This window comes from Euprymna scolopes, chromosome 4 (genome assembly GCF_053919585.1).
Source record: "Euprymna scolopes isolate OS-2025 chromosome 4, ASM5391958v1, whole genome shotgun sequence".
NCBI lineage: Eukaryota > Metazoa > Mollusca > Cephalopoda > Sepiida > Sepiolidae > Euprymna > Euprymna scolopes.
The window spans coordinates 88,795,828-88,810,898 of NC_136485.1; the positions used below are offsets into that span (position 1 = coordinate 88,795,828).

The following is a 15,071-nucleotide window of genomic DNA, read 5'->3' on the forward strand; positions in this document are numbered from 1 at the left end:
TGGTTTAATTGGTGTCTAATGGCTATGGATTAAAGTAAATGCAGATGTGAATTATTTGAATTTTCAAATGGTAGGGTTTTGAGCAGCAAGATGTTGTTTCACGTTGCAATTGAACTTCTGCACGTCAGTATAGTTTAGGAAGCAGGGACCTGGAATTCCAAAGTCTAGCGGTCCTGGGGAAGAAACTACTAAAGTAGAAAGATCTTTTACATCTAGGGATCTCTACAGTGTGAGGGTGGGATTTTGCAGGCTGTCGGGTCTGTCGAGGATGTTCACGTCGTGGGGGCACAAGTGCTTGTAGCTTGTCAGAGCATTCACCATTAAAATACTTGTAGAACAGGCAGAGGGATGCAACGTTTCGTCGATGGGAAAGAGGCTGAAGCTTAGATGCCAGTTCAGGGCCTATCAGATTTGCGACTCTTTTGAATATTGTCAAGGAGCGAGAGACTAGTAACCGATGCACCAGCCCAAATATGACAGCAATACTCCATACATGGGCGAATGGTGGCCTTATAGAGGTACAGGATACTTTCAGGTGTCAGCAGTTTTCTAGCACGGTAGAGAGAGCCCACCTTATTTGCAGCGGCCCTGGCAATGCCCTCGATGTAATTGCTCCAACTCATGTTTCCTGTGAACGTTAGGCCAAGGAGCTTGAAAGATGTACTCTCAGATAAAGAGTCGTTGGCCATTGCTATAGGTGGTAGAGAAGGTTTCTTGTAATTATTGAATGAAACTAGTTTAGTCTTGGCGGCATTGAACGTGACCATTCATTTTTGTCTCCACTTCACTACAGATTGGAGGTCATCCTCTAGTGTTTCTGCCATTTCTTTAGATATGTGTTCATTTGTTTTCCTGACGTGCCTGTTATAGAGTGTGGTGTCATCAGCATATATACCCATCTCAGAGGAAATTTCGTCGGGGAGGTAATTTATGAATATCAGGAACAATAGAGGTCCAAGGATAGACCCCTGGAGCACTTCTACATTTATATCATATTGTTTAGATGTACGACCGTCGAGGACAAAGTGGAGTTTTTCTCTTATCTAAGAAGGATTTAATTATGTTAAGTATTCTACCAGTGATACCGTATGATCTAATCTTCCTGAGGAGACCCTCATGCCATACCCTGTCAAAAGCCTTAGATATATCTAGAGCTACCGCTCTGCCCTCCCCCGCTTTGTCCAGTGAATGGTATATACGTTCAGAGATTGCAGTAAGGATGTCAGCTGTGGAACGGGCTCGTCTAAATCCATATTGTTGGTCAGTCAGAAGCTTAGCATCTGTAAGGTGATTGACTAGAGCATGGTTAATTAAGGTCTCAAATATTTTGGTAAAAAGTGGGAGGAGGCTAATGACGCGATAATTTAATGGGTCAGTTCTTCCGCCAGAATTCTTGAATACTGGTACCACAGAAGCAGTTTTCCAACAGCCCGGAAAGCAAAATTCATTAAGGCATTTGTTGTAGAGTTTGAAGAGAACTAGAGCTACTTCAGCTGAGCACTTTTTTAATAGCACAGTCGGGATGAGATCGGAGCCACATGCTTTTGAAGCGTCAAGGTTTTTTATGATAGCATGCACCTAAGCAGGGGTGATTTTCAGATCGTCTAGCGTGGCGTCTGTCCGCATAGGAAATTCAGGTAGGGGGTGGTTGGAAGGGCCCAGTGTGGAGTTTGAGGCAAACCGACTGGCAAGCATGTTAGCCTTTTCGGTTGCTGAGCAAACAACCTCATGATTGTTGGTTAGTAGGGGAATTGTTGGTTGCCCATTATTTACTACACTGTTGTAGATTTTCCAGAAGTCACGAGTTCCTAGTTCTTGTGCTTCGATGCGTTTTTTTTTTTGTGGTTTCCATAAATTCTCTCTTAGCTGTCGCTATTTCTTAACGTTACTTCTGGCTCCTATGTACTTCTGTCTGTTTGAACTGGACTTATGTCGGTTAAATCTGCGGTATGCATGCTGCCTTTGAGCAATGGCAGTTGCGCTAGTCGAAGTAAACCATTGGGGAGAGTGGGGCTTGCTATAAAATTTCCGCATGGGAACATGCGCTTCGATTGCAGTTTTGAACCATTCAGTGATCTCGTTTGCGCACTGTTCAGCAGGAAGAGAAAAATATTTCTCCATGGGGCATCTCTGATAAGATCTCTGATGGCTTCCCAGTCAGCCTTTTTATAATATCTCGTTTTGAGCACTGGCTCTTCAGTTTTGGCACTAGAGTTTAGGGCGATTTCAACCATTATCACTGCATGATCAGCGTTCCCACGTGGCCTGTCGGCATTCGTTATACAATCATCAGGAACTGTGGCCAAAAACAGATGTAAAAGTGATGTGTGTTGTTCTTGCTGGTCAGGGAAACGGATTTGAAAAGTAACAATTTGTGATAGGGAGTGAGATATAGAGAAGCTATTAGTTGTGCTGCCCGCTGCATCTGTGTAAGTAGAGAATCCAAGCCAGTTCTTGTGATGGATATTAAAGTCACCAAATATAAGTACTTGTGCGCTAGTGTCGAGGGAGAGTGCTGTGTCTATGCTGTCAGAGACTTTGTTTATTATGGTGAAGTCCTGGGTCGAGTGAGATCGGTAGAGAAAGTAAAAGTAGCTAATGCTGTGTTGCATGTTAAGTCTAAAGCACATAAAGGCTTGATCATCCGATTCAAGGTTTGTTGCTCTAGTCAAGGGAAGTGTCTTACGAATGTAAACTCCGTGCATGTGTCTGTCAGAGTCCTTACGGCAGAGTGGGAGATATGCAGGCATGTTAAAGTAGTTAGAGGGGATGGAGGAGTGTAGGTTAGTCTCACTTAGTGCTAAGATATCCGGGGTATTTGTTAGGAGAAATGCTTCAACATCAGCTAAATTGGTTCTAAGCCCACGAATATTTGTGAATGCAAGCCTCAAGGGAGGAGGCAAGTTGGATTTGTTTGACCCTAAGCCTGGTTTAAGCTTATTTTTAGATTGTACTGTCATCATATTATTTTAACGAGTTTCAGTTAGGTAAGGGGGAGATTAACAGGAGGTTATGCAGAGTATCACACATGCATCAACAGTAGACTATCAGCTGACCCTCCTTCAGCTAGGACTGTGGCCTCAGGAAAGCCCACCGGGGATGAGTGCAGGGTCCCTTTCCATGTGCGACATGGCACTACAAACATCCCGATATTATACAACTGTTGATGGAGCAGCCGCTCTAAGCGCTACCAAAGAGTTAAGGCCCCAGTCGGAAACAGCAGCCAGTAACTGTCAATCCGGTACCCTCAACCCATCAGAGGAAGGTCAACCCAATCTAATTGCTCAGGCATATATGGTACTCAAGCACTCTCAAGTGCCCAGTTTTAGGGGTAGGGTGTGTCGGGAGTGGAGAAACAGCGTTCATTGCCCTAGACAAGAAACAAGATCTACCACTGGGTGTTTCTGTCGAATCACTGTGATAGTGTCTCTGCGCCTGACTAATAGGCAAAGAAGGAGTATGGAAGCCGGGCGATAGACAGAACCTATCTACTCCTTAAGCAATTTAGGTTTGCAAACCGGTAATTTGTTTTAGTCACCAGTTCTAGGAAGGTCGTCATCCAAGACTGAAGAGGCCTCCCTCCCCTTTGGTTTAGTTTCAGAGTTTTCCTTCTCCTAGACAGATGATCTGGAAAGATCTACTGGGTCCGTCAGCACTGAGAGGGTTTGCTCCGCGTCTGGGTTCTAATCCAGGTATTTCTGTGACCTCACGTGGCTAGTTAATCTTACTGGGTTAGTTTGTAGAGGTTATATATCTGCTGAATAGTTACACTCCTCAAAGTGAATTAGGGGCATTGCTATTTCATTGTTACTGGATAAAGGGGGGTGAGTAGAGCTTATGCAGTGTAAGCAACTATGATTATAAGAAGGTTTGTTAGAAAGGAGATAATGTGGTTTGAGGCTTTCCCTTTATATATATATTTTTTTTATTTTATTCATTTTAGCTTAGGTCTAGGATAACATTAAAGTGTGAGTAGGTGTTAAGAATTGAACTACGAGTTGTGCCCAAACTATATTTTAGATGTCAGCAGGGCTTGAGATGCGACTGCAATATAGTACGGATAAAACAGTAGGTTTTGAGTCATGTGTAATTAGGTAAATAGATATATGGGCAAGTTTTTAGTAGATGCGAATAAATTTGAAGGTATAAAGTGTGTTTCTATTATTTAGGGAAGATAATTTCAGCTTTCAAGTAAGAGTCATGGACATTTAGCATAACAAGGAGCATTGGTTAAGTTTCGTATTAATCGTTGCAAAGCTATCTAGGAGGAGACAGTTATGTAATGCAGTGCGCTTTCCTTCCGAGTACAGACGTTGGCTGTTAAGTACCTAACTGGAATAGGAATGAACTCCAATGCATGTCTAAGAGGTAGAATTGTATAGATGTTTAGTGATGACTAAGCAGTTAGTATGTGTGGGTTAGGGGCTGGAAATTAAAGATTCCACTACAAACGCTGTGCAATGTAGGAGTTAAGTGACGGTTTGGTGGGAAGGAGCAGATTGTTAGCGTTCAAGAGACAGGGGTTATTAACTTACAAATAACAGATCTCCATTAGGATTTAGGGCTTCATGTAAGGTTTCTTCTGCGCATGCAGGTTAGACAGACGTAGTCGTCTTGGAGGTAAAATGTATATTGGGATTTCGTAGCTAGCCGTTAGGTGTTTTTATTTTCCAGTTACAAGAACTAGTTCATGGCGATTCGGAATTCGTATTCTGTATTTATAGGCAGACATTCAGGTCAGGCACAGAGCATATCATCCACTCAGGAAAAAAAATAGCCCCAGTATCACAGCTAAGATACTGCATATTTCAGTTACGAATATAGTGAAAGTTAAATTGGGGGCACTTATTTTTTTAATTTTCTAATTTTAAAATTTAGAATTTTTTATTTATTTTTTATTTTTTGCATCTTACCGTGGCTGTTAATATTAAGTATCGTACTTAAATAAAGTTCTTCTGTCATCTAAATAAGCTAATAGGGATTTCCCCTCCCCACTACTACCTCTATGTGACATGGTAAAAAGAAAGAAAAAAAATTAGTCAGGAAATTGTTTTAAAATAAGTGAATTAAGAATGGTTAAGATGTGTGAGAAATAATAAAATAGAATGATATGAGCACAAACGAAAAAAGAGGGTTAGATTTGATTGACTTTTTTTTTAAAAAAGAAAAAGTGTACACAGCTAAAGTTACATCTTCGAGGTGTGGATTCTTCGGCCAAATGACGCTAAGGAATTCTACCCTTTCTATCCCAGGTCATTGGAGTGGGGGGGCTTACTTTATATTTGGGGTCGTCCAGACGGAAATAAACCAATATCCTGCTTATATTTTGAATAGATTTTGAACGTCGTCACATTTAGCTTTTACAACATTTACTTAGCCAGGCACGAATTAAATAAAAAACTGAGTAATGGCAATTAGGCTGAAAAGAAATATAGAAACAATACGTAATCTGAAATCGAGACAATTTCATGGCTGAAATATTTACCAGTTAGAAGGTCCGTGCGTCTTTTTCTTTTATCGACTACAAAGCATTTTAAGCGACGCATGGTTAGCAATTCGGGTTTTTATATTTCAAGCGGTCGACTTCATATTTAAAATAATTTATTTCAATGAGAGTAGATATGCATAAATCCAATGCATGGATAGAGAATAGTTAAAATTTCAAAACAATCGAAGGTATCTGAATTATCACGATTAAGTTCGACCCCCATCTTTGCTTTATTGAATAAAACTAAATTAAACACAATATAGTCCAAGTCATCCACCCTTTCACTGTCAACTGTGCTCCAGCATTAATAATAATCGGTTAATTAGTTTATAAATGCGTACTATACGTATAAATATATAAAAACAGCTAATTTTTAAATGATATATATGTATACAAGTGTGGAATAAGGGGCAGAGAAACAGAAAGAGAGAAGATGGAATAGAGAGTTAACGGAGGAGATATAATCAGGGGTTAAAATCCGAACAAGCAAAGATCGATCTTTCATCAGGGCAATGCTGAAGCTATGGATTTTTTCTTGCAAATCTTTTGAAATTCGTGATCTCTTCTCTCCGTCTTCAATAAACGCCCGTGATCGGCCACCAGTGTGGGCGGATTTATTTAATCACTCTGCTTGCATCTCATACGCTTCTCATGGGAAGAGATTAAAGCTAATCTCACAAGGCGATCGATTGTGTAATCTGATGTCCACATAAAGATACTTACAAGTGTTAACAGAAAAGAAAACAAATTAAATATGCGAATAACAAATTTTGCACGATTACTAAATAAGGCTCAGTTGTTGGTACAATAATTGTTCAAAAAACAACCATATTGTTTCTAAAACCTTTAAACATGTTGTGTAGACATAACATTCATTGTCGTTAGATCTATTCATACGAAAAACAGCTTGCTTGACCACATCGGTTGACGAGGTTTGATGATACAGATGTAGATATTGATACCTCTATGTAACTAAGTTTTATTTAAAAATGAAATATATATATATATATATATATATATATATCTGGCATCAATTGAAATGGATGGCTCTCGTCTAAGGGAGGCCCCAGGATTTGATAAGCACCTGGGTTTGACCTTTACACCTGATCTTAAATGGAACACATACATCAAGTCCGTGGCCAAGGTCGCTGGGAAAATGGTGGGATCCTTCTACCGCTCCAGAAGATATCTCACTAATGATGCAATTCTCTATCTATATAAGTGCCAAGTACGTCCAAAGATGGAGTACTGCTGCCACATCTGGGCGGGGGCTGCTAAAAACAGCCTATCCTGCCTTGACAGAGTACAAAATAGACTCCGTGGCTTGGTGGGGGATGCCCTTTTCTCTACCCTATAACCTCTTTCCCACAGAAGAGACGTAGCGAGCCTGTCATTGTTCTATCGTTATTTCCATGGCTGGTGCTCGTCTGAGCTCCATTCTCTGGTCTCCCCTCGCCAATCTTTCTCAAAAAACACCCGACTAGCTGAAACCACTGTCAATATTTTCCCCACTCCCTATCTGTGCCTAAATTAAAACGTAGATACCATGAACAAAGCTTCTTTCTTAGAACTGCACGCCTGTGGAACTCTGTTTCCCTGCCGACTTCAACCTGGATGTCTTCAAGTCCAACACATACAAATTCATGATGAACCGCCCCCCTAAGTAATGACACCTTACCAATTCTCCAATAATATTGCTACACTATCCCTTTGATTACTGTACACACAATAACACTTATCCCTGAGTGGCCATTGGGCCTTGATAAGTGGTGAACTCCATGTAATATATATATATATATATATATATATATATATATGTGTGTGTGTGTGTGTGTGTGAAATTTCATGCTTATATTTTCATAAGTAAAGCAACCAATGAAGCTTTTAGAATGTTAATGCAAGAGTGCTTAATACCGAAATAAGGTAAAATATACTTCATCAGAAATTTTGAAAAACTACTTTTTTCCACAAAATTACTGAAAACCTTAAAAATCGTCCGAAATGTGTTAAATTTATTTCAGTAATTGGAAAAATGAAAATATCAAATAATTAAACAAGTATACAAAAAAGACAAGAGTTGTTGGTGACCACATTCATACATTTTTCTCTCGTTGGAATCTTTGTGCCCCTTTTACACACACACACACGCACACACACACACATACACACACACACACATCTATATATATATATATATATATATATATATATATATATATATATATATATATATATATATATATATATATATACTAGTTGTAACCTGCCACGCGTTGGTGTGGCTCAATCTGACAAAATGAAAAAAATCCAAAATGAGAAAATGCATGTTTTTTGTATGCTTAATCGTACGTGTGGATACATAATTTTTATTGTTGTTCAATTTTATAAGCTGATATAGAGATTTTCTTGTTTGTTGACTCTTGAGCACGCAACATAAATTGTCCAACTGAGAAACAGTCCGTGTGTAGATGAAAACTACACTATCGTAGAAATTATCCCTTAGCTTTGTTGAGGATGATTGCAAACGACAATCGAATTGAGAATTGTAATTTCCTAAAGTGAAATAGCATATCCGGTGGAATAATAGAAATTATTAAAGTTTTGCGAGTTAAAAAAAATATGTATTATTTAAATTTGACAGGTTTTTTTTGTTTTTTTGCATAATTTCAAAAGTTTTCCAAAATTACTTTTATTTTTTGATCATTCAATTTTTCAAGGTTCGTAAAAAAACATGTGGAAGACTCCGTCTTTAAACTTGTGGATAAACAAAAAATCTCTGTTAATAATTAATATTTTTAAAATCGATGCCATTTTTTAATATTAAGTAATTAAAAATATATTTAGAAATCAAACGTTAATAATTAGTTCTACGGGAAACTGATGACGCAGCATTCTGTTTATACTTCGCTGATAAAAATCGAAGCATTACTCGTTTCTTTTTTGTACGAACAAAAATATAATTTCGCAACTAAATAACTGAAACAATTATTATTAAAGAGTTAATTAAATTTTACGTGCACGGAATATTTTAGAATCTGTGAATATTAAATAAAGATGTGAGTTTTAGTTTATAAGTCCATACAAAAATGGTGCATGAAAACCAAGTTTCCGATAAAGTTAACTTAAAGATTTAGTTAAGATTTTAGTATTAGGAAGTAAAAATTTATAGTTCCAAAAATAAAGAGGAATTTAACAAAAACAATTTAAAATTTTTCGAGCTACAAATTACGATACTCAAAATTAATAATAAAAGGGAGTTTTGTCAGTTGACATGTTTCATATTAAACCGGAAGTTAATTGTTTTAGGTGCCTGCTTAAAATATTGAATTTTTCTGGATATCTATATATGCATATTTTCATAATATTTTAAGTAAAAGGTAATACATTACTGCTATAGTTTAGTTGAATAATGATTGAATAAAATCTTTTGAGAAATTGTAATATATATTTGTACTAAGTTTTCTTCTATATTTTTAATGTTGTATAAGACCTGTATTTTGTATCTTTGCAATGCCATTATTGATTTCTCGGGTTTTAAAAAGTTTTTAATTATTTTGTGATGTTCAAATGAATTTTCGTCCCTTTCATTCAGTATAAAATAATGTATGTTTATATGCGAGCTTAACTCTGATCCTTCCTCTTCAACATAGAGTAAAAATGACGATGGATTAATTTCATTTTACTAATCTTTACTTTTTTTGGTATGAGTGTTGACAATTGCCATCATATCCATACAAAGATCAAGTGCGTTAACTGTAATGCCACGATTTCCTAGTTGACTTTACTGTTATTTTCATCGCTTTTGACTTTATGTCGATTTTTTGGTGTTGATATTTAAAAGATAATACGATTATTAGCATCTTCAAACTTTGAGATCTAGGAAATATTTTTCCTTTAAAGATTGCCCATAATTTTTGGACGTAAACAAATAAACAAATATTATATATTTACCTTTAATTTTATTTCAAAAATAGTAATCTACGAACATGTGTTTCGCGTTTCCACCGCTCGTCAGTGTAGCTTAACTTTTCTAGAATTCGAACCTCAGAAAATATGTGCTATGATCGAGTGCGTTAACCGTTACACCACGATGTCCTAGATGACATTAGAGTTATGTGTATCTCTTCTAAACGTAATCTGTTTGTCGATTTTTTAAAACGGCAATATACTAATAACCGTATTATCACCCATATTAAAATAAAATCGAATATGTATTTATATATACATATATATGTGTGTGTGTGCGCGCGCGTGTCTGTGTGAGGGAGAAAGAGAGGGAGAGAGGTTATGTGTATGTGTGGACTGGTTTCTTCTAGAGATAGCAATCAGTTATTAAGTTGCCTGACGGGACTTCTGGTTTTAACCGACCATTAGTCCGAAGCATTAGCATGTCCTGTCATATATATATACTATCTGGGTCCCCCGACTTTGCCCGAGATTGAATGATGATCAACGTTTATTTCACTCTCCTATATTTTTATTATCATCAAAATTCGTGAAATCAACTGGGAAAAAGTTTCACATGCCTCCATGCAGTAAGTTAGTCTTAAATATCTGTTATTCTACATAGCATTCCAGAGAACCTACTGTTTCTTTTATTAAATTACTTTATATAAACTTCTTTCTAGTTTACAAAAGAAAAATTCAGAAATTTACATGCGGGTTTGAACCTACAGACAACGTTACGCAAAGAAAGAAAGAAAAAAAAACACGTTAATTTTCAAGTCATATAAAATTATTTGCAGTTCATGAAAAAAAAGAAATTTACGTTCGTAGTTTTAACCTACAGACCACGTCAAAAAAATGCTATCAACTTACCCTCATTAGAATTTTCACGGCCGTTGTTCTATCATTGTTGCTAAGCTACGACATGGAAAACGTGGCTTTACCAATGATAGATACGTTAAAATAACGATTTTAATTATCGATTATCAGTAATTATGGGGGTATTCTGAGACAAAACTTAACAAAAACAAGAATCCAGTTCTGAGAATTAAGAAAAATCTGTTCAGCTGTTTCGGAATTTAAAAGAAACACACACACACACACACACACACACACACACACACACAGACAAAGTTGCATTTATACAATTGTAGATATATATATATATATATATATATATATATATATATATATATATATATATGTACAAAGGGCAAATGAACTCTTTTTCTGGGTCAACGGCCAACTAGCACCGTGTATATTTGTGTGTGTGTATATGTGTAGTGGGGTGGAGAGGGCTCCCGTAAGCCGTGGTGAAGGCAAACTTTTTAGGAGAATCAAATCGCTGATTTAAAACACCATAAAGCGGAAGACCAGTACCCGCATTAAGCTGGTCTGCAGTTTAATTTGTTGCTGGCTATCTTGCTCTTGCTTGTTGCTGGATCTCAACATTTTGAACCGAGAGAGAGAGACTTAGCTGTCGTACAAAGCTAAGACTCTGTAACATCATCTTTGTATAGATACCCCCTCAGGTATTTGGGCTCAAGGATTTTAAATGTCTGAGGGAGTGGCACTCGTCTGACAAGACGTTGAAATCATCACATACATATATATATATATACTTTTTCATATCTTCTCTCATCCTGTCAATCGTTTTATTCTATTATATATATATATATATATATATTTACGTATCAATCTTTTTATAGATATATATATATATATATCCCTTTTTATATCTCGTCTCATCCTGTCAATTACTTTATTAATATATATATATATATATATATATATATATATATATATATATATATATATACGAGGGGCGTGCAACAAATAATGCCCCAGGCCCACTTTCCATAGAAGTTGAGCAACGAAACTTGGCACAGTTATTAGTCTTTCTCTACATAGGAACCACCCAGAATTATGCATTTCTACCATCGTTTGATGCAGCTCTGGAGAGCGTTTTTTTAGAATACCCCAGGTTGGTCCTCCAACCACGAAGTGACTTCAGAAATCAAGGCTGCATCATCTGGGAAACGCTTTCCTTTAAAAAACAACTTTATGGCTGGGAAGAGGTGAAATTCAGAGGGTGCAAGGTTAGGAGAGTAGAGAGGATGGGGAGGATTTCATAACCACACGCCCGTGATTCTGATCAGGCGACATGCGAGTTGTGGACCGGAGCGTACTCCTGCAGGAGGAGGGTAACTTTTCTGATCTTGCCCCGCCTCTTGATTTTGATAGCTTCCCTTAATTTCCTCCAAAGTGAAGCATAATAGGCTCGTGTAATTGTGGTACACTTTGCCAGCAAATCTGCCATCACTACTCCGTCCTGGTCCCAGAAGACTGTGAGCATGTTCTTGCCAGCGGAGGGCTACACCCTTGCCTTGTTTGGAGATGGTGAGTCCAAGTGCTTCCAATGCATTGACTGGGCTTTGGTGTCTGGATCATAGTGATGGACCCAGGTTTCATCCTGTGTAATCAGTCTTTTGAAAAACTTTGACTCATCTTCTTGGCAAATCTCCAAATTCATCCTCGAGCACTCGACGCGTTCTCGCTTCTGGGATGATGTGAGCAACCTGGGAATCCATCTGGCAGACACCTTATGCATATGCAAATGGTCATGAATGATAGTTTCCACGGACCCTGTACTAATCTTGACATCTTGGGCTATTTGGCGATCTTCAAAAATGGCAGCCTCAACTTGACGGACAGATGCCTCATCAATGGCAGAAGTGGGGGCGACTAGGTGTGGCAGCTGTTTTCACAGACTTCCGGCCATGTTTGAATTCACGATGCCAGCGTTTTACAAGGTCATATGATGGGGCATTATCACCATAAGTTTCTTTCATTTCATCAAATGTCTCCTGTGGTGTGCGTCCTTTCAAATACAAAAACCGGATCACTGGTTGACATTCAACAGGCTCCATTTCACACCTGACTCAGTTCAAACACCTGTAAAATAGAAACTATATTAGTTCACATAATCTCTGGAAGTGGGTCAAAGGCATTACTTATTGCACGCCCCTCGTATATATATATATATATATATATATATATATATATATATATATATATATATATATATTAGCAGGTCAGCCCGGCCTTATCCCCGGCCTTATATACTGTTCATAACTTCATGTGAATATATATATATATATATATATATATATATATATATAAATTAGACTCATGTCAAGGTAACCTACATCTAAAATTACAAATGTTTAGACAAAAATTGCCGGAGGAGTTTGGTAGAGTCTGCAAAGTTCAACTCTTTACATTTTTGACCTCTTGGCAGCCCAAAAAATGATTAAAAAGCATGCTGCATGTCTGAATACGCTTTATGTAAAATGTTTAATGTTTTCACTCAAAATTGGCTGAATAGTTTTCTACAAACCGCAAAGGTCAAATCTTTTGAACTTTGACCCCTTGGCAGTATAAATTTTCGGTCAAAAACTTATTTAAAAGCTAAAACTGCCCTATTTCTAAATACACTTTATGTAAAATTTCAAATGTTTAGACCAAAAATTTCAAATGTTTAGACCAAAATTGGCTGAGTAATTTGGTAGAGACCGCAAAGATCAAATATTTTAAAAACTTTGACTCAAATTTGGACCCGTTAACATTTACTGTTTTGGGCTCAAATCAATTTTTAAAATTTTATCCATGTCCAAGTAACGTACAAGTGTTTAAACCCAAAATTGGCGGAGGAATTTGGTTGCGTTTTCAAATGTCAAATCGTTGGACTTTGACCCCTTGACAGCCAAATTTTTGGTCGAAAACTGATTAAAAAGATTTTGCCAAATCTCATTACCCCTTATGCCAAATCTCGAATATGAAGATTGAAAATTCACAGAGTAATTTTTTAGGGAAATGTACACTCACAGAAACACACACAGACAGACATTTTTTCTTTCATATATATATATATATATATATATGTGTGTGTGTGTGTGTGTGTTTGTGTGTGTGTGTGTGTGTGTGTGTGTGTGTGTGTGTGTGTGTGTGTGTGAAAGAGAGGGAAAGAGAGACTAGCAGATATACCCCGCAGTATCTGATATGAAACGTAACGTTCATTCCTTAAAATAATGAAGTAAAAAAAATGGAAAGATATGTACAGTCAGAAAACAGTTGACAAACAGATAAAAATCTGATTATCTCCAAGTACTAATTTATTAATTTTAATCACTTAGCACTCTTTTCTACCAGCTGAATACAGATTTAAAAGTTTTCCACGAGTATGAATGGCGTATATATCAAATTTCAAGTCCATAGATCCAAAATTCGTTGAGCATATAGGTTGAGAGTAGTTCATACACACCCATTCTCTTTTATAGATATACTAGCAAGCCGCCAGGCTTTGCCCGGTCGTAAAATACGCATAAATATTATATTTTGATTAATACAGAATTCGTATTTATTATAAACAGAAATAACGTAGATATTAAACGTAACGTTCAATTCCTTTAAAGTGCAATTTTTAAAATAACAGAAAGAAACTGACACATGTGCGCGCGAGTAGTATGTTTTGTTTTGTCTAAACAGTGCACTTCTTGTAAGTAAAAAAAAATAATCGAGCTATGATCGAAACTAAAACATAAAGACAATGAGTCAAGAAAGATATCTATTGCACCAGCTTGACACGATTTATAAATAGAGTTTTCTAAACCTGCTTATTCTTAAAAAAGCCGCTATGTTTTCCGGATGCACATGCACATTCGTGAAATAGTTAACAGACAGAAAAAAATTCGACGACCCCCACGTACCAATTTAATAATATGGACCCCTTAGAATCTCTTAAATCGCATAAAGAAAATTTTCCACATGTTTGAATCCCTTGTATACCAAATTTCAAGCTTGTAGATCCAACATTCTTTGAGTATGGAAATTGAGAATTGTCCTCACACACACATATTCTCAGTTTTGTGGATAGACTAGCAGACTGTCCGGCGTTTCCCAGTTGTAAAATACGCATAAATATTTTATTTTAATTAATGCCTCATTCTCATTTATTATAAACAGATATTAAACATAACGTTGAATCATTTTTTACTATGAAATTAAAAAAAAACGAAAATAACTGAGACTTGTACATGGGAGTATTATTTTTTCTTTTTTTCTAAACAATTCACTTCATGTAAGTAACAAAAATAAAAAAATGTTTGAGCTGAGATCGAAACCAAAACCAAAAGACAGTGAGTCAAGTACTATAACTATTTGACTATGGTGATTTTTGGAAAGTGATATGAAACCATACTTATTCTTAACATAAGTTATTTGCAATGTGAATTATTCACGCATGCGCATTCGGAAAACAACTAGCAAACGGATAAAAATTAGATGCCTCCCACGTACCATTTTTTTTTATTTTTCCCTATTTGCAACCCTTTTTCCGAATGCAAACGGAGTAAAAAGTGTTCCACATATCTGAATATCGTATATAACAAATTTCAAGTCTGTAGATGAAAAAACTGTAGAGTATATAAGTTGAGAAGCGCCCTCACACTCACATTCTCACTTTTATAGATATATAAATATATCCCTTTTTCGTGAATCATTCTCTCTCTCTCTCTCTCTCTATATATATATATATATATATATATATATATATATATATATATAATGTGTGTGTGCG

At 36.6% G+C, this 15,071-nt stretch overlaps 1 protein-coding gene across 1 annotated transcript in view; it reads left to right on the forward strand.

Moving 5' to 3' along the window:
* The window catches only part of LOC145268760 (acetylcholine receptor subunit alpha-like), an 80,517-nt gene that overhangs the window by 21,386 nt on the left and 44,060 nt on the right, over window positions 1–15,071 (forward strand). The gene's annotated exons all lie outside the window — the stretch shown is intronic.